The sequence below is a fragment of the Aulonocara stuartgranti genome, assembly GCF_965226115.1.
Source record: "Aulonocara stuartgranti genome assembly, chromosome: 12".
Classification (NCBI taxonomy): domain Eukaryota; kingdom Metazoa; phylum Chordata; class Actinopteri; order Cichliformes; family Cichlidae; genus Aulonocara; species Aulonocara stuartgranti.
The window spans coordinates 14,554,503-14,573,023 of NC_138948.1; the positions used below are offsets into that span (position 1 = coordinate 14,554,503).

Consider the following 18,521-nt stretch of genomic DNA (forward strand, 5'->3'; position numbering starts at 1 on the left):
GTGCTTTGGATGTTTGAGGAAAGGGCATATCATCCAAAGCAGTACAAGGTGACATGGATGTGGTATAAGTAGTAGGATGTCATCTACCTGGATTGCATGAGGAAAGAGACAGATAGCTTGTGGAAATTCTCACCTACAGTATTTGATATTCAACACACAAGTGGTTCGACATGATTTATTGGCAAACCTTAATGTTGAGGCGCAATTCGTCAAGCTCAAACGAAGCCCAGTGACATCTGTACAGAAGAATTCATAACCGTCGATCATATGTCCCAGCTAAGAAGACATCAGTTCAGTGGCATCACCTCAGATATCTCAAAACTATCAGTGCTATTTAGAGCTGGGCGATATGAGATTTTTTCATATCACGATATGTTTTTTTCATTTCAGGCGATAACGATATCTATCACGATATAAGCCAAATAACTATATTTGTAAGATTTAAATGTGCCGTTGCTCACAAGTAAAATGTGAAATAATCAGCAGCTTGTTTTTATTTAAATATTTATTTCCCATAATAAGTTCAACAGGGTAGATGTACTTAAGGAACATGAGACTTTTTCAGATAAATAAAGGCAAATATTGCAAACTACACAAAAGGCAGCCGCTAAAGCGTTTAAGTTTCAAAACAGAACAAACGAAACAGACTACTAAATTGTCAATTCCACTTAGAAACTGTTGGGGGAAAACTCTGTAAAAGACCCAGGAGAAATAAAGACACAATGAGACAAAGTTACTTTCTTTATCAAACGTGTACACGGGTGAGCTGCTAAGGACAACTCACACCATGCACAGTGGCTTGGTAATTTTTATAGGAAAGACAGTGAGAACAGGATAAGAAAATACAAAACAAATAAAATAAACAACTCCATATGTGGCGCTAGTCTCGTCAGCAGAGAGCTGGGAGAAGGCTGTGAGAGATAAAACAATCTAAAACAATATGTCCCAAAACAGTATGTCTTTGCTGAGAAAGTCTAAAAAGATAATTCTAAACTAATCTAACCATAGACAAAAGGGCATGCTTGCACATTTAAAAGAAGGTAAAGAAACATAGAAACATTTTTCCTGTAACATTCCCTCCTGTTTTAACTTATTTTAAATGTATACAACAATTGTCTATGAAGGTTATTTATTAAGTATCTTAGGCAATTTTTAAATTTTCAAAATTTTCAAAATGTCAGCATAGCAGAAATGGCAGTCATTTGGTCTAAAGAATAAAACAAAAGAAAATAATAAAAAGAAAAACATAGTAAATGAAAATCATAGTAAATGAAATAACAAGTGGAATAAACAAGAAAAAATAATAAAACTAAAACTACAAAAAATAAAAGGATGAAAACCTTATATTTTAAAACGAAAACTTACAAAAAATAAAAGGATGAAAAGTAAAATGAAAACTTTATATTTAAAAATGATGAAAACCTAATATGTAAAATGAAAACTTCAAAAAATACAAGGATGAAAACCTTATATTTAAAATGATGCAAACCTTAAATTGAAAACTTTATATGTAAAATAATGAAAACTTCATATTTAAAATGAAGACTTCAAAAAATAAAAGGATGAGAACTTCAAAAAATAAAAGGATGAAAACTATATTTAAAATGAAAAACTTTATGTTTAAAACTCAAGACTTCAAAAAAATAAAAGCATGAAAACTTGCATAACCTACTAATGTTTTAATCAGTGCATGATCACTTGACAAGTCATTTTTAATCACCACGTCATTTATTAGCAGCTAGTACAAGTTCTCCTCTAACAGAATTGCAACGGGATGTTGTTCTTCTTCAGGCACGGCAACATAAGCAGTCATTGTAGTTGTTATCATCTGTGAAATCATTACTCTTAGGCATGGCAACACACACAACACTAATATGAGCAGTGCTATCATGATGAGACCTAGAAGAAAAAATGGCTTTGCTACAGCAGCCAGCCATGAACCGCTGAACAGCCAGTCAAGCCAGCCTTGTGCTGTAGCTGCTCCAGGTGTGTGTTCAGTGACATATTTTTGCAGAGCGGTCAAATTCTGCAAAGCTTCATAAATGTCTCCTCCAGTTTCGTATCCATCAGGGATAAAAGTGCAACATGTTTCCCCGATCAGCTTGCAAACTCCTCCTTGTGATGCTGTTAGCAGGTCTAGTGTCAGTCTGTTCTGCAGCACCATCGTTCTGATGGCCTGCTGTTCTCCTGCTAAGGCCGTTCCCAGGGCCTTAGTTAAGTTGATGTGTCGCAGCAGAGCATATCGGTTGATTTCCACGTGATCCCGCACCTCGGCAACTCCAATGCCGGGGATCAAGCTCTGTAAGAATTTCACTCCTCCTCAGATGCGAAACTCTAGTTCCTTTACTGCTTGGTGCCGTCCGTGCACATCCTGTCTGGTAATGAGTCTTTGTTTGTAGTATCATTCGGTAGCTGTAGTTGGAGCGACAGTTGAGGCTCATCAGTGTCGCGTTACTGGCACAGGTTTCGTTGAGTGAACAGTCCATACACTTCCTCTCGTTCCTCGGTGGGCAGAAAGTGTATTTGCATAGCAGTCAGTTTTATTATTCAAGTAAGCTGTAGTGTTCATAAACTGCCACCAGAAATTAGTGGCATAGCCATGGGGAAACTTGGTGTACTTTCCTTTGTCATACAGTGTCTGCCTTTTCTTCATATAGCGTGACTTATTGTCCCTCACGGAAGCAAAGATGAGGAGCCCGGCCATGGTCAGGGCCGCTGCAGTTGTTAAGAGCCACCACCTCATGACGACGGGACACACCCTCCTGTCGCGAGTAGACCCCCCGGCCAGGAAAGCTGACCCCTCCACCGGGCGAGATCACAACAAGCGGGCAAGCCTGCCGTCAGCTGTGTTTAGATGGCTTCACTGACACGCCTGCAGTGACTCTGATGGATCCAGGATGGTCGTTCCGCAATTTTGCAAGCTCCAGTTTTTCCTTTGGAGCACTTTGATCAGAACCCAGTCACCGGGCTGTGATCTGCAAGACACTTGATAGACATCATTACATTCTTCGTCATTTACAATCATCTCTTTATTTTCCTACAACTTAGACATACATTTTGCTACTGAAATTGTATCTGCCTTTTTCACTGGGTAGATTTCTGGCCACTTTGAGAATACATCTATAACCACTAGGGTGTATTTTTACCCTTGGCATTCATTTAGCTCAATAAAGTCCATATGGATTGTGTGGTCTCAGGTTTCCCTGAGCATTACATTTTTGACACGTCATGCATGTTCTGACAAATTGTTTTGCTGAGGTTTCAAAATTTACAGTGTAGAATTTACAGTGTAGAAATGAGAGTATTGTGTAGAATTTACAGTGTAGAAATGAGAGTTGACAATACTGGTCAGTCCCCCCGTTGACAAATGCGTACAGCCATGAGTCACTAATGCCGCCATTTTGTGGAGGAATTTTGGCAACACTGGCTTGCCATAACACATCATTAAGTCGTTTGTCAGAACTGCACCGTGTTTTAGCCATTTTGCCTGCTCTGCTGTGCTTGCTGCTTTTTGTTCATTTTTCAACACATCCAGTGGAATCTGATGTGTGTTTACTGCCATCAATGTGATGTTTGCCTGTTGTGCCGCCTATTTTGCTGCTCTGTCAGCAAAATTGTTGCCTGTAGTAATGAAAGAGTCAGTAGGCGTTGTAAGAGGTTGGCATGCTGGTTTGCCAGTTGGTGTAATCATTCCTCTGGTTTTCCAGATTTTTTGCAAAATGATGCACAGCAGAGAAAACATACTGGCTGTCTATATAAATGGTTATTTGTTTATCTTTGTGTATTTCACATGCGCAACAATCTCGTGTGAAGTGACCTTCCTCTCCACGGTTCTAGCAGGCGTTGTCTCTATGTTATCTGCTGTTTCTGCGTGGCTGTCTGCGGCCTTGGTGTTTGTGACTTTGCTCGCCTCTCTGTTCCTGATAGCCACCTGCGAATTAGTGTTTTAGTCTGTTGTCAACAGTCAGCCTTATTTTTAAGTTACAGAATGCTTCTCCCTTTTTTTGGTTTTTGTTTTTTTTGTTTGGGAGAATAGATGCAACTCTACATTTTCACTTAAGGCAGTTTTAGATAATTTCTAGTTCTTCAAACAATGCATGGATCTCACACATTTCAAACTTTCAAGTTAGGGTTGTTTCCCATTTATACATATATATATATATTTAACTTTGCATTGCTCACAGCTCATAGCTCACAGCTCTAAACCTAGGCATTTTTCAATCATATGCCTATCACTATGTGTCACTGTGATTCTCAAGTATGGTCACAAGTTCGTTTAAATTCGTTTCCAAAACCAACAAAATAATCAAACAAAAACAAAAAACATAAACGTGTCAGGACACAAAAGAAAAAGAAAAATGCTGCCATCCGAACAAGGCAGAAGTCTGCATATGTTGGCTTTTAATAGCATGCAGCTTGTAACATGGTAGACTAATGTGCCTGTGTTAATTCAGCTCCATATTATTGTGTGAAGTTGCACTGGGTTTGGGAGTGGTTTTGTGGTTGTCACATTTTTGGTGAGCCAATGGCTGGAATGGGGTTGGACTAATTAGAGGCAGGTGTACTTGATTGCACTGATACACTGGTCTACTTATAGCCCACACTACAACCACTGCTGTTTTGTTTTGTCTCTCTGTGCAGGTATGTAATGTGATGAAATCAGATATGATTGGGATGGATTGGTTTTGCGCTATGAATTTTATATTAAGTGTGTCGTTTTGTCTCTCTGTGCAGTCCAGGGCCTATTATATGCCACAGCCTAAAGGCAGCAGAGTTCCAGAGGCTTGAGTGACCACTGACTATATGCTTGCAGGGTGGTGGGTCTCCAAGGACAACTTCTAACCCTGTTAAAGGCAACATGTGGGGTGCAACTTGGCTGTGTGGCATAGCTGGCTCTGGCCTTGGGACTGTGTGTTTTTATACAATTCTTAAGTGGGACACTGGACTGTTTTATCTTTTATCTCTTGATATATTTTTCGTCAATAAATTATCTTTTAGAATTTTATTGACTGTCCTCTTTTTGCCCACGACTGAGACGGTTGGTCAGACCTAGAGTCTTTCTTTGGGTGTGTTACAGCAGCTTCTGCTCTAAAAGAAACAAATAAATAAAAAGAAAAGAAAATGTGTAACATGCTCATCAGCTTAGCAGTGTCTACATATTTAATTCAGCTTCTCAATCCTGTAGTTGTAGCTGTTGTCTACAGGGTTTTGCTTATTGGTTGTTATTATAGGTGTGCTCTATATCTCAGCAATGTGTCATTCTAGAATGATAGGTTTCAAGCTGGTCAAGTGCCTCTATGCACTTCATTAGTTTAGTTATTCTCCGTATTGTCTTCATCTCACATGTCATTACACTGAGTTTCAGCAAACCTTAAGCTTGATGCAGACTACTGCTTAACAATTATCCACCTCACATCATAACCGATTAAGGTGCCTCTTCATATTAATATTATGTCATTTTTAATATTATCCTCTTTGTCTTATATAACAGCAATAGCATATTATAATATTTTATTAGTGTGTACCACTATACTACTCCTGAGCCAATTTGTTAGTTAGGATCATCTTATTCAGCAAACAGATAATTTAGAATTCATCCAATCTGCAGTCACATTTGTTCTCTCTGTTGCATGGCGGACCAGGCAGTTCTATTATAATATATTATTTATATTTTATTTTGTATCCATCAAGGGCTTCAGATGACCTGCAGAATCATCCTTTTCCCAGGGTGGAGACAGTTACCTTTTCACACACTGTCCTTGGCTGAACAGTGACACAGCCTTAATATACCTTATTTATTTTATTAAAATATTTTCGTGTGAATTATTTGCTTTATATTCATTTTATACATTGTGGGCATGGTCATCATGCCAACTGTGTTTCATTGTTAATATCACTTTACAGGTTGTTATCCTTGCTATTATTAATTTCAAATACTCTAAAGATAATTTCTACTGTAACTTTCCCTTTGTTCATCTTTATTTCGTACTTTTTATATTTATATCTACTCAGTGGGGTCTGTTTTCAACCCTTTTAAACTACTACAAAACTACTGTGATCTCTAGTTTTCACTTAATAAAGGATTATTATGTTCTTCCTGATATGGGTGTTGCTGCAGATGCGGCTGCAGGAGTGAGTGATGGTTTACTAAAAAGATTGTGGGAACTGCACAGTGTCTCGTCTTCTGGTTTTACTAAACTGGCAGTTGAGTTCTGTTCTTCTGACTGTTTATATTTTGTTTTCTTAAATCTCTCAGTTTACAGACACTGTTTTTGTCCGGCGTCTGGACTTTTCTTTTCTCACCACTGCTCGTCAGCAGGAGTGAGTTTTAATTTCACTTGCTTGATTACCAATCTTATTTATGTATTTACTTATTTTTGTTTAAGTAATATATACACAATACAGCTGCTATCACCTTCGCTGGTATTAGAGACGAGAGTGGTTGCTCACACGCCCTTCTACTTTCGGACTATTTCCAAAAGCGGTGTGAACTTTACGAGACGGAACTCGACCGTTCTCTCAACTCACCAGCACGTCAGTGAATAGCAGTAAAAGATTAAAGCTGCAAGCAGCGTTATGAGGGCCCTCGCACCCCCGGCGCGTCGAGCCACGCCCAACACCTAAAACCAGCACCTCCGATCTGATGTCACATTGATGGAATTCATGCATTTAACCACCAGCTAACATTTCAACTCATTCATTCATGATTAGTTAGTCGTTCCACTAGGTGGCGCTCTAACCATTATGTACAAATGGCATAACAAACACTTCCAAGCTCGAGTCTCATCACACCTGAGACGTTTGGGAGAGATTGGACATTGTGTTTTTGAGTGACAGCAGATTACTGCTTTTTGGCGAGTGATTCAAACTCTAAGTGCCGCCATAACCACCCCGTTTCCCTGGACGTAAAAAGCTTCGCAATTTAACAACACAAAGGTCTTTGGATTCCACACACTGAAGAATGCTTCAATATGATGAAATCCCTTGGAGGAGTTCGTCAAAGTATGAGGCCTGAAAAGAGGGGAAAATGTCATCAAAATTGCACATTAATTTTAAAATGGCTGACTTCCTGTTGGATTTGGGATATTGCTCCAAGAGACTTTTTTGTACATCTTGATATCTTACACAAGCTTACCAAGTGTCAGACTCATAGATGAAACACAGAGCAGGGGCTGATGTTTTGAAATATTGTAGGGGGCGCTGTGGAGCCATTTTGCGCTATTCAAGGAAAATGGTTACATAACAACAATGCCTTCATCCATTTGGAGGTGTGTGCCAAATTTCAAGCCTCTATAAACTTTCCAAGCCCCTCAAAAGCCACTTCATCTTTCATGATGAACCGCGTTGCCACCAGGGTGCGCCGTTCATTTTAAAGTCACAATTTTTGCACTGAAGCATCACGAGGGACTGATGGTGATATTCACCGCTTTTGAGGTGGCCACGATCAACCTGTGAAAATCAGTACAACAAAATTAAAGCCATGACATTTCCTGTTGCCACTAGGTGGCGCTGTCCATATTTCCGACAATGGGCACATCAATCTGTTCAGGGCGGGTCTGACATCATGCCTGTAAAGTCTGGTACTGATCAGACTGGATTTCATTGAGTTATACTAATTTGTTTCTTCATGGCGTGACATCAAAGTTCGCCATGCTGCTGGGGTCACACCCTTTCGTGAAAAGTCACAGTCTTCACTGTAACCCAAGACCAACTCCTTAAGGCTTTCCTGGAGAAATTTGAGGCTGCAGATGTCACCCATCACAATACTGTACCCCAAAGTGTAAAACATGACATTTCCTGTTCCCACTAGGTGGCGCTGTACCTGGTGTCAAATATGGCAGTTGAAATATGTTCAGGGGTGGAGCCTTATCATATGTGTTCACTTTGGTCAAGGTCAGAAAATGTATGACAAAATGAGAGGCAATAAGATTTTCATGGCGAGTCATCGAAATTCGCCATGGCGCCACGGCGTCACCGTATTGTGAAAACTCAAAAGCTCCGCAATTTAACATGGCACAAGGGTGTAGTTGACACTGTCCAAATTTGAAGGTTATGAAATGAAACCCCAAGGAGGAGTTCGCAAAAGTTCGAGGCATGGAAATGGCAAAATTTGAGCCAAAATGTCACCTTCTCTTCCAAATGGCGGACTTCCTGTTGGGTTTGCGTCAATGGGCCCACAGACTTTTTTGTTCGTCTTGGCATGATACATATGTGTGCCAAATTTCATACATGTAGCTCAAACGATGTGGTCGTAGGGCTGCATTTAACAAGGCATAGGTGGCGCTCTAGAGCCATTTCCCAGTGCTCATATGTAAAACCATTAAAATACAAAATTTTTCACCAGACCTGGCATGTGTGCAAAATTTCATGAGTTTTTGAGCATGTTTAGGCCCTCAAAAAGGCCCTTGTTTCGCCTGAATAATAATAATAATAATAATTAAAGCTGCAAGCAGCGTTATGAGGGCCCTCGCACCCCCGGCACGTCGAGCCACTGCCAACACCTCAAACCGGCACGTCCGATGTGATGTCACATTGATGGATTTCATGCTTTTAATCACCAGCTAACATTTCATCTTATTCAACCAGGATTATAGTCATGCCACTAGGTGGCACTCTAACCATTATTGACAAATAGCATAACAAACATTTCCAAGCTCGAGTCTCATCACACCTGCGACCTTTGGGAGAGATTGGACATTGTGTTTTTTAGTGACAGCAGATTACTGCTTTTTGCGAGTGATTGAAACTCTACGTGCCGCCATGACCACCCCGTTTCCCTGAACGGAAAAAGCTTCGCAATTTAACATCACAAAGGTCTTTAGATTCTACACACTGAAGAATGCTTCAATATGATGAAATCCCTTGGAGGAGTTCGTCAAAGTATGAGGCCTGAAAAGGGGGGAAAATGTCATCAAAATTACACATTAATTTTAAAATGGCTGACTTCCTGTTGGATTTGGGATATTGCTCCAAGAGACTTTTTTGTACATCTTGATATCTTACACAAGCTTACCAAGTGTCAGACTCATAGATGAAACACAGAGCAGGGGCTGATGTTTTGAAATATTGTAGGGGGCGCTGTGGAGCCATTTCGCGCTATTCAAGGAAAATGGTTACATAACAACAAGGCCTTCATCCATTTGGAGGTGTGTGCCAAATTTCAAGCCTCTATAAACTTTCCAAGCCCCTCAAAAGCCACTTCATCTTTCATGATGAACCGCGTTGCCACCAGGGTGCGCCATTCAGTTTAAAGTCACAATTTTTGCACTGAAGCATCACGAGGGACTGATGGTGATATTCACCGCTTTTGAGGTGGCCACGATCAACCTGTGAAAATCAGTACAACAAAGTTAAAGCCATGACATTTCCTGTTGCCACTAGGTGGCGCTGTCCGTATTTCCGACAATGGGCACATCAATCTGTTCAGGGCGGGTCTGACATCATGCCTGTAAAGTCTGGTACTGATCAGACTGGATTTCATTGAGTTATACTAATTTGTTTCTTCATGGCGTGACATCAAAGTTCGCCATGCTGCTGGGGTCACACCCTTTCGTGAAAACTCACAGTTTTCACTGTAACCCAAGACCAACTCCTTAAGGCTTTCCTGGAGAAATTTGAGGCTGCAGATGTCACCCATCACAATACTGTACCCCAAAGTGTAAAACATGACATTTCCTGTTCCCACTAGGTGGCGCTGTCCTTCATGTCAAATATGGCAGTTGAAATATGTTCAGGGGTGGAGCCTTATCATATGTGTTCACTTTGGTCAAGGTCAGAAAATGTATGACAAAATGAGAGGCAATAAGATTTTGATGGCGAGTCATCGAAATTCGCCATGGCGCCACGGCCTCATAGTATTGTGAAAACTCAAAAGCTCCGCAATTTAACATGGCACAAGGGTGTAGTTGACACTGTCCAAATTTGAAGTTTATAGGACGAAATCCCAAGGAGGAGTTCGTTAAAGTACAAGGCATGGAAACGGTAAAATCAGAGCCAAAATGTCACCTTCAATCCAAAATGGCGGACTTCCTGTTGGGTTTAGGACATTGCCATAATAGACTTTTTTGTTCGACTCTGAACATTATATAGGTGTACCGACTTTCAAACATGTAGGTCATACCCATACCGGGGGCTCGCGTTTTTCATTTTTCTAGGTGGCGCTACTGAGCTAATTTTCCCTGGCCATGTCTGAGAACATTAAAATACGTAAATTTTCACCAGACCTGACGCGTGTGCAAAATTTCATGAGTTTTCGAGCATGTTTAGGCCCTCAAACGGCCAATTCATTTGCCGGAATAATAATAATAATAATAATAATAATAATAATAATAATAATAATAATAATAATAATAATAATAATAATTAAAGCTGCAAGCAGCGTTATGAGGGCCCTCGCACCCCCGGCGTGTCGAGCCACGCCCAACACCTAAAACCAGCACGTCCGATGTGATGTCACATTGATGGAATTCATGCATTTAACCACCAGCTAACATTTCAACTCATTCATTCATGATTTGTTAGTCATTCCACTAGGTGGCGCTCTAACCCTTATGCACAAATGGCATAACAAACATTTCCGAGCTCGAGTCTCATCACGCCTGCGACCTTTGGGAGAGATTGGACTTTGTGTCTTTGAGTGACAGCATATTACTGCTTTTTGGCGAGTGATTGAAACTCCACGTGCCGCCATGACCACCCCGTTTCCTTGAACGTAAAAAGCTTCGCAATTTAACATCACAAAGGTCTTTAGATTCCACACACTGGAGAATGGTTCAATATGATGAAATCCCTTGGAGGAGTTCGTCAAAGAACGGTGCCTGGAAAGAGGGGAAAATGTTGCCAAAATTACACATTAATTTTAAAATGGCTGACTTCCTGTTGGATTTGGGATATTGCACCAAGAGACTTTTTTGTACATCTTGATATCTCCTATAAGCTTACCAGGTTTCAGAATCATACATAGAACACAGAGCAGGGGCTGATATTTTGAAATTTTGTAGGGGGCGCTGTGGAGCCACTTCGCGCTATTCAATGAAAATGATCACATGCCAACAAAGCCTTCATCCATTTGGAGGTGTGTGCTAAATTTCAAGCCTCTATAAACTTGCCAAGACCCTCAAAAGCCACTTCATCTTTCATGTTGAACAGCGTTGCCACCAGGGTGCGCCGTTCAGTTTAAAGTCACAATTTTTGCACTGAAGCATCACGAGGGACTGATGGTGATATTCATCGCTTTTGAGGTGGCCACGATGAACCTGTGAAAATCAGTACAACAAAATTAAAGCCATGACATTTCCTGTGGCCACTAGGTGGCGCTGTCCGTATTTCCGACAATGGGCACATCAATCTGTTCAGGGCGGGTCTGACATCATGCCTGTAAAGTCTGGTACTGATCAGACTGGATTTCATTGAGTTATACTAATTTGTTTCTTCATGGCGTGACATCAAAGTTCGCCATGCTGCTGGGGTCACACCCTTTTGCGAAAAGTCACAGTTTTCACTGTAACCCAAGACCAACTCCTTAAGGCTTTCCTGGAGAAATTTGAGGCTGCAGATGTCACCCATCACTATACTGTACCCCAAAGTGTAAAACATGACATTTCCTGTTCCCACTAGGTGGCGCTGTCCTTGATGTCAAATATGGCAGTTGAAATATGTTCAGGGGTGGAGCCTTATCATATGTTTGCTCTTTGGTCCAGATCGGAACATGTATCACAGAATGAGAGGCAATAAGATTTTCATGGCGAGTCATCGAAATTCGCCATGGCGCCACGGCCTCATAGTATTGTGAAAACTCAAAAGCTCCGCAATTTAACATGGCACAAGGGTGTAGTTGACACTGTCCAAATTTGAAGTTTATAGGACCAAATCCCAAGGAGGAGTTCGTTAAAGTACAAGGCATGGAAACGGTAAAATCAGACCCAAAATGTCACCTTCAATCCAAAATGGCGGACTTCCTGTTGGGTTTAGGACATTGCCATAATAGACTTTTTTGTTCGACTCTGAGCGTTATATAGGTGTACCGACTTTCAAACATGTAGGTCATACCCATACCGGGGGCTCGCGTTTTTCATTTTTCTAGGTGGCGCTACTGAGCTAATTTTCCCTGGCCATGTCTGAGAACATTAAAATACGTAAATTTTCACCAGACCTGACGCGTGTGCAAAATTTCATGAGTTTTCGAGCATGTTAAGGCCCTCAAACGGCCAATTCATTTGCCGGAATAATAATAATAATAATAATAATAATAATAATAATAATAATAATAATAATAATAATAAACAGAGCAATTACAATAGGGCCTTCGCACTGTCAGTGCTCGGGCCCTAATAAACAGAGCAATTACAATAGGGCCTTCGCACTGTCAGTGCTCGGGCCCTAATAATAATTAAAGCTGCAAGCAGCGTTATGAGGGCCCTCGCACCCCCGGCGTGTCGAGCCATGCCCAACACCTGAAACCAGCACGTCCGATCTGATGTCACATTGATGGAATTCATGCATTTAACCACCAGCTAACATTTCAACTCATTCATTCATGATTAGTTAGTCGTTCCACTAGGTGGCGCTCTAACCATTATGTACAAATGGCATAACAAACATTTCCGAGCTCCAGTCTCATCACGCCTATGAGCTTTGGGAGAGATTGGACATTGTGTTTTTGAGTGACAGCAGATTACTGCTTTTTGGCGAGTGATTCAAACTCTAAGTGCCGCCATAACCACCCCGTTTCACTGAACGTAAAAAGCTTCGCAATTTAACATCACAAAGGTCTTTAGATTCCACAAACTTCAGATCGGTCCAATCTGATGAAATCCCTTGGAGGAGTTCGTCAAAGTATGAAGCCTGAAAAGAGGGGAAAATGTCGCCAAAATTACACATTAATTTTAAAATGGCTGACTTCCTGTTGGATTTGGGATATTGCTCCAAGAGACTTTTTTGTACATCTTGATATCTCCTATAAGCCTACCAGGTTTCAGATTCATACATAAAACACAGAGCTGGGGCTGTGGTTTTGAAATTTTGTAGGGGGCGCTGTGGAGCCATTTTGGGATATTCAATGAAAATTATCACATGACAACAAAGCCTTCGTCACATTGGAGGTGTGTGCCAAATTTCAAGCCTCTATACACTTGCCAAGACCCTCAAAAGCCACTTCATCTTTCATGGTGAACAGCGTTGCCACCAGGGTGCGCCGTTCAGTTTAAAGTCACAATTTTTGCACTGAAGCATCACGAGGGACTGATGGTGTTATTCACCGCTTTTGAGGTGGCCACGATGAACCTGTGAAAATCAGTACAACAAAATGAAAGCCATGACATTTCCTGTTCCCACTAGGTGGCGCTGCCCGTATTTCCGACAATGGGCACATCAATCTGTTCAGGGCGGGTCTGACATCATGCCTGTAAAGTCTGGTACTGATCAGACTGGATTTCATTGAGTTATACTAATTTGTTTCTTCATGGCGTGACATCAAAGTTCGCCATGCTGCTGGGGTCACACCCTTTCGCGAAAACTCACAGTTTTCACTGTAACCCAAGACCAACTCCTTAAGGCTTTCCTGGAGAAATTTGAGGCTGCAGATGTCACCCATCACTATACTGTACCCCAAAGTGTAAAACATGACATTTCCTGTTCCCACTAGGTGGCGCTGTCCCTGGTGTCAAATATGGCAGTTGAAATATGTTCAGGGGTGGAGCCTTATCATATGTGTTCACTTTGGTCAAGGTCAGAAAATGTATGACAAAATGAGAGGCAATAAGATTTTCATGGCGAGTCATCGAAATTCGCCATGGCGCCACGGCCTCATAGTATTGTGAAAACTCAAAAGCTCCGCAATTTAACATGGCACAAGGGTGTAGTTGACACTGACCAAATATGAAGGTTATGAAATCAAACCCCAAGGAGGAGTTCGCAAAAGTTCGAGGCATGGAAATGGCAAAATTAGAGCCAAAATGTCACCTTCTCTTCCAAATGGCGGACTTCCTGTTGGGTTTGCGTCAATGGGCCCCAAGACTTTTTTGTTCGTCTTGGCATGATACACATGTGTGCCAAATTTCATACATGTAGCTCAAACGATGTGGTCGTAGGGCTGCATTTAACAAGGCATAGGTGGCGCTCTAGAGCCATTTCCCAGTGCTCATATGTAAAACCATTAAAATACAAAATTTTTCACCAGACCTGGCATGTGTGCAAAATTTCATGAGTTTTTGAGCATGTTTAGGACCTCAAAAAGGCCCTTGTTTCGCCTGAATAATAATAATAATAATAATAATAATAATTAAAGCTGCAAGCAGCGTTATGAGGGCCCTCGCACCCCCGGCACGTCGAGCCACGCCCAACACCTAAAACCAGCACCTCCGATCTGATGTCACATTGATGGAATTCATGCATTTAACCACCAGCTAACATTTCAACTCATTCATTCATGATTAGTTAGTCGTTCCACTAGGTGGCGCTCTAACCATTATGTACAAATGGCATAACAAACATTTCCGAGCTCGAGTCTCATCACACCTGCGACCTTTGGGAGAGATTGAATATTTTGATTTTGAGTGACCACAGATTACTGCTTTTTGGCGAGTGATTGAAACTCCACGTGGCGCCATGACCACCCCATTTCCCTGAATGTAAAAAGCTTCGCAATTTAACATCACAAAAGTCTTAAGATTCCACACACAGGAGATTGCATCAATCTGATGAAATCCCTTGGAGGAGTACGTCAAAGCACGGTGCCTGAAAAGATGGGAAAATGTTGCCAAAATTGCACATTAATTTTAAAATGGCTGACTTCCTGTTGGATTTTGGATATTGCTCCAAGAGACTTTTTTGTACATCTTGATATCTCCTATAAGCCTACCAGGTTTCAGATTCATACATAAAACACAGAGCTGGGGCTGTGGTTTTGAAATTTTGTAGGGGGCGCTGTGGAGCCATTTTGGGATATTCAATGAAAATGATCACATAACAACAAAGCCTTCGTCACATTGGAGGTGTGTGCCAAATTTAAAGCCTCTATAAACCTGCCAAGACCCTCAAAAGCCACTTCATCTTTCATCGTGAACAGCGTTGCCACCAGGGTGCGCCGTTCAGTTTAAAGTCACAATTTTTGCACTGAAGCATCACGAGGGACTGATGGTGATATTCACCGCTTTTGAGGTGGCCACGATGAACCTGTGAAAATCAGTACAACAAAATTAAAGCCATGACATTTCCTGTTGCCACTAGGTGGCGCTGTCCGTATTTCCGACAATGGGCACGTCAATCTGTTCAGGGCGCGTCTGACATCATGCCTGTAAAGTCTGGTACTGATCAGACTGGATTTCATTGAGTTATACTAATTTGTTTCTTCATGGCGTGACATCAAAGTTCGCCATGCTGCTGGGGTCACACCCTTTCGCGAAAAGTCACAGTTTTCACTGTAACCCAAGACCAACTCCTTAAGGCTTTCCTGGAGAAATTTGAGGCTGCAGATGTCACCCTTCACTATACTGTACCCCAAAGTGTAAAACATGACATTTCCTGTTCCCACTAGGTGGCGCTGTACCTGGTGTCAAATATGGCAGTTGAAATATGTTCAGGGGTGGAGCCTTATCATATGTGTTCACTTTGGTCAAGGTCAGAAAATGTATGACAAAATGAGAGGCAATAAGATTTTCATGGCGAGTCATCGAAATTCGCCATGGCGCCACGGCCTCATAGTATTGTGAAAACTCAAAAGCTCCGCAATTTAACATGGCACAAGGGTGTAGTTGACACTGTCCAAATTTGAAGGTTATGAAATGAAACCCCAAGGAGGAGTTCGCAAAAGTTCGAGGCATGGAAATGGCAAAATTAGAGCCAAAATGTCACCTTCTCTTCCAAATGGCGGACTTCCTGTTGGGTTTGCGTCAATGGGCCCACAGACTTTTTTGTTCGTCTTGGCATGATACATATGTGTGCCAAATTTCATACATGTAGCTCAAACGATGTGGTCGTAGGGCTGCATTTAACAAGGCATAGGTGGCGCTCTAGAGCCATTTCCCAGTGCTCATATGTAAAACCATTAAAATACAAAATTTTTCACCAGACCTGGCATGTGTGCAAAATTTCATGAGTTTTTGAGCATGTTTAGGCCCTCAAAAAGGCCCTTGTTTCGCCTGAATAATAATAATAATAATAATAATAATAATAATTAAAGCTGCAAGCAGCGTTATGAGGGCCCTCGCACCCTGGCGTGTCGAGCCACGCCCAACACCTAAAACCAGCACGTCCGATGTGATGTCACATTGATGGAATTCATGCATTTAACCACCAGCTAACATTTCATCTCATTGAACCATGATTATAGTCGTCCCACTAGGTGGCGCTCTAACTATTACTGACAAATGGCATAACAAACATTTCCGAGCTCGAGTCTCATCACACCTGCGACGTTTGGGAGAGATTGGATATTGTGTTTTTGAGTGACAGCAGATTACTGCTTTTTGGCGAGTGATTGAAACTCTAAGTGCCGCCATGACCACCCCGTTTCCCTGAATGTAAAAAGCTTCGCAATTTAACATCACAAAGGTCTTTAGATTCCACAAACTTCAGATCGGTCCAATCTGATGAAATCCCTTGGAGGAGTTCGTCAAAGTATGAAGCTTGAAAAGAGGGGAAAATGTTGCCAAAATTACACATTAATTTTAAAATGGCTGACTTCCTGTTGGATTTGGGATATTGCTCCAAGAGACTTTTTTGTACATCTTGATATCTCCTATAAGCTTACCAGGTTTCAGACTCATACATAAAACACAGAGCTGGGGCTGATGTTTTGAAATTTTGTAGGGGGCGCTGTGGAGCCATTTTGCGCTATTCAATGAAAATGATCACATAACAACAAAGCCTTAAGCACATTGGAGGTGTGCGCCAAATTTCAAGACTTTTTAAACTTTCCAAGCCCCTCAAAAGCCACTTCATTTTTCATGGTGAACAGCGTTGCCACCAGGGTGCGCCGTTCAGTTTAAAGTCACAATTTTCGCACTGCAGCATCATGAAGGACTGATGGTGATATTCACCGCTTTTGAGGTGGCCACGATGAACCTGTGAAAATCAGTACAACAAAATTAAAGCCATGACATTTCCTGTTGCCACTAGGTGGCGCTGTCCGTATTTCCGACAATGGGCACATCAATCTGTTCAGGGCGGGTCTGACATCATGCTTGTGAAGTCTGGTACTGATCAGACTGGATTTCATTGAGTTATACTAATTTGTTTCTTCATGGCGAGACATCAAAGTTCGCCATGCTGCTGGGGTCACACCCTTTCGCGAAAACTCACAGTTTTCACTGTAACCCAAGACCAACTCCTTAAGGCTTTCCTGGAGAAATTTGAGGCTGCAGATGTCACCCATCACTATACTGTACCCCAAAGTGTAAAACATGACATTTCCTGTTCCCACTGGGTGGCGCTGTTGCTGATGTCAAATATGGCAGTTGAAATATGTTCAGGGGTGGAGCCTTATCATATGTGTTCACTTTGGTCAAGGTCAAAAAATGTATGACAAAATGAGAGGCAATAAGATTTTCATGGCGAGTCATCGAAATTCGCCATGGCGCCACGGCCTCATAGTATTGTGAAAACTCAAAAGCTCCGCAATTTAACATGGCACAAGGGTGTAGTTGACACTGACCAAATATGAAGGTTATGAAATCAAACCCCAAGGAGGAGTTCGCAAAAGTTCGAGGCATGGAAATGGCAAAATCAGAGCCAAAATGTCACCTTCTCTTCCAAATGGCGGACTTCCTGTTGGGTTTGCGTCAATGGGCCCACAGACTTTTTTGTTCGTCTTGGCATGATACATATGTGTGCCAAATTTCATACATGTAGCTCAAACGATGTGGTCGTAGGGCTGCATTTAACAAGGCATAGGTGGCGCTCTAGAGCCATTTCCCAGTGCTCATATGTAAAACCATTAAAATACAAAATTTTTCACCAGACCTGGCATGTGTGCAAAATTTCATGAGTTTTTGAGCATGTTTAGGCCCTCAAAAAGGCCCTTGTTTCGCCTGAATAATAATAATAATAATAAGAAACGGAGCAGATACAATAGGGCCTTCGCACTCTCAGTGCTCGGGCCCTAATAATAATAATAATAATAATAATAAGAAACGGAGCAGATACAATAGGGCCTTCGCACTCTCGGTGCTCGGGCCCTAATTAAAGCTGCAAGCAGCGTTATGAGGGCCCTCGCACCCCCGGCACGTCGAGCCACTGCCAACACCTCAAACCGGCACGTCCGATGTGATGTCACATTGATGGATTTCATGCTTTTAATCACCAGCTAACATTTCATCTTATTCAACCAGGATTATAGTCATGCCACTAGGTGGCGCTCTAACCATTATTGACAAATAGCATAACAAACATTTCCAAGCTCGAGTCTCATCACACCTGCGACCTTTGGGAGAGATTGGACATTGTGTTTTTTAGTGACAGCAGATTACTGCTTTTTGCGAGTGATTGGAACTCTACGTGCCGCCATGACCACCCCGTTTCCCTGA

The 18,521-nt window shown here is 41.6% G+C and overlaps 1 long non-coding RNA gene across 1 annotated transcript; it reads right to left on the bottom strand.

Moving 5' to 3' along the window:
* Positions 1-733: 733 nt before the first annotated feature.
* On the bottom strand, positions 734-4,483 carry LOC309719767. Its single transcript, XR_014280313.1, has 2 exons — positions 1,362-4,483; positions 734-1,309 (listed from the first exon to the last, which is right to left on the bottom strand). It is a non-coding gene; the product is annotated as an uncharacterized lncRNA (long non-coding RNA).
* Between the last annotated feature and the right edge of the window lie 14,038 nt (positions 4,484-18,521).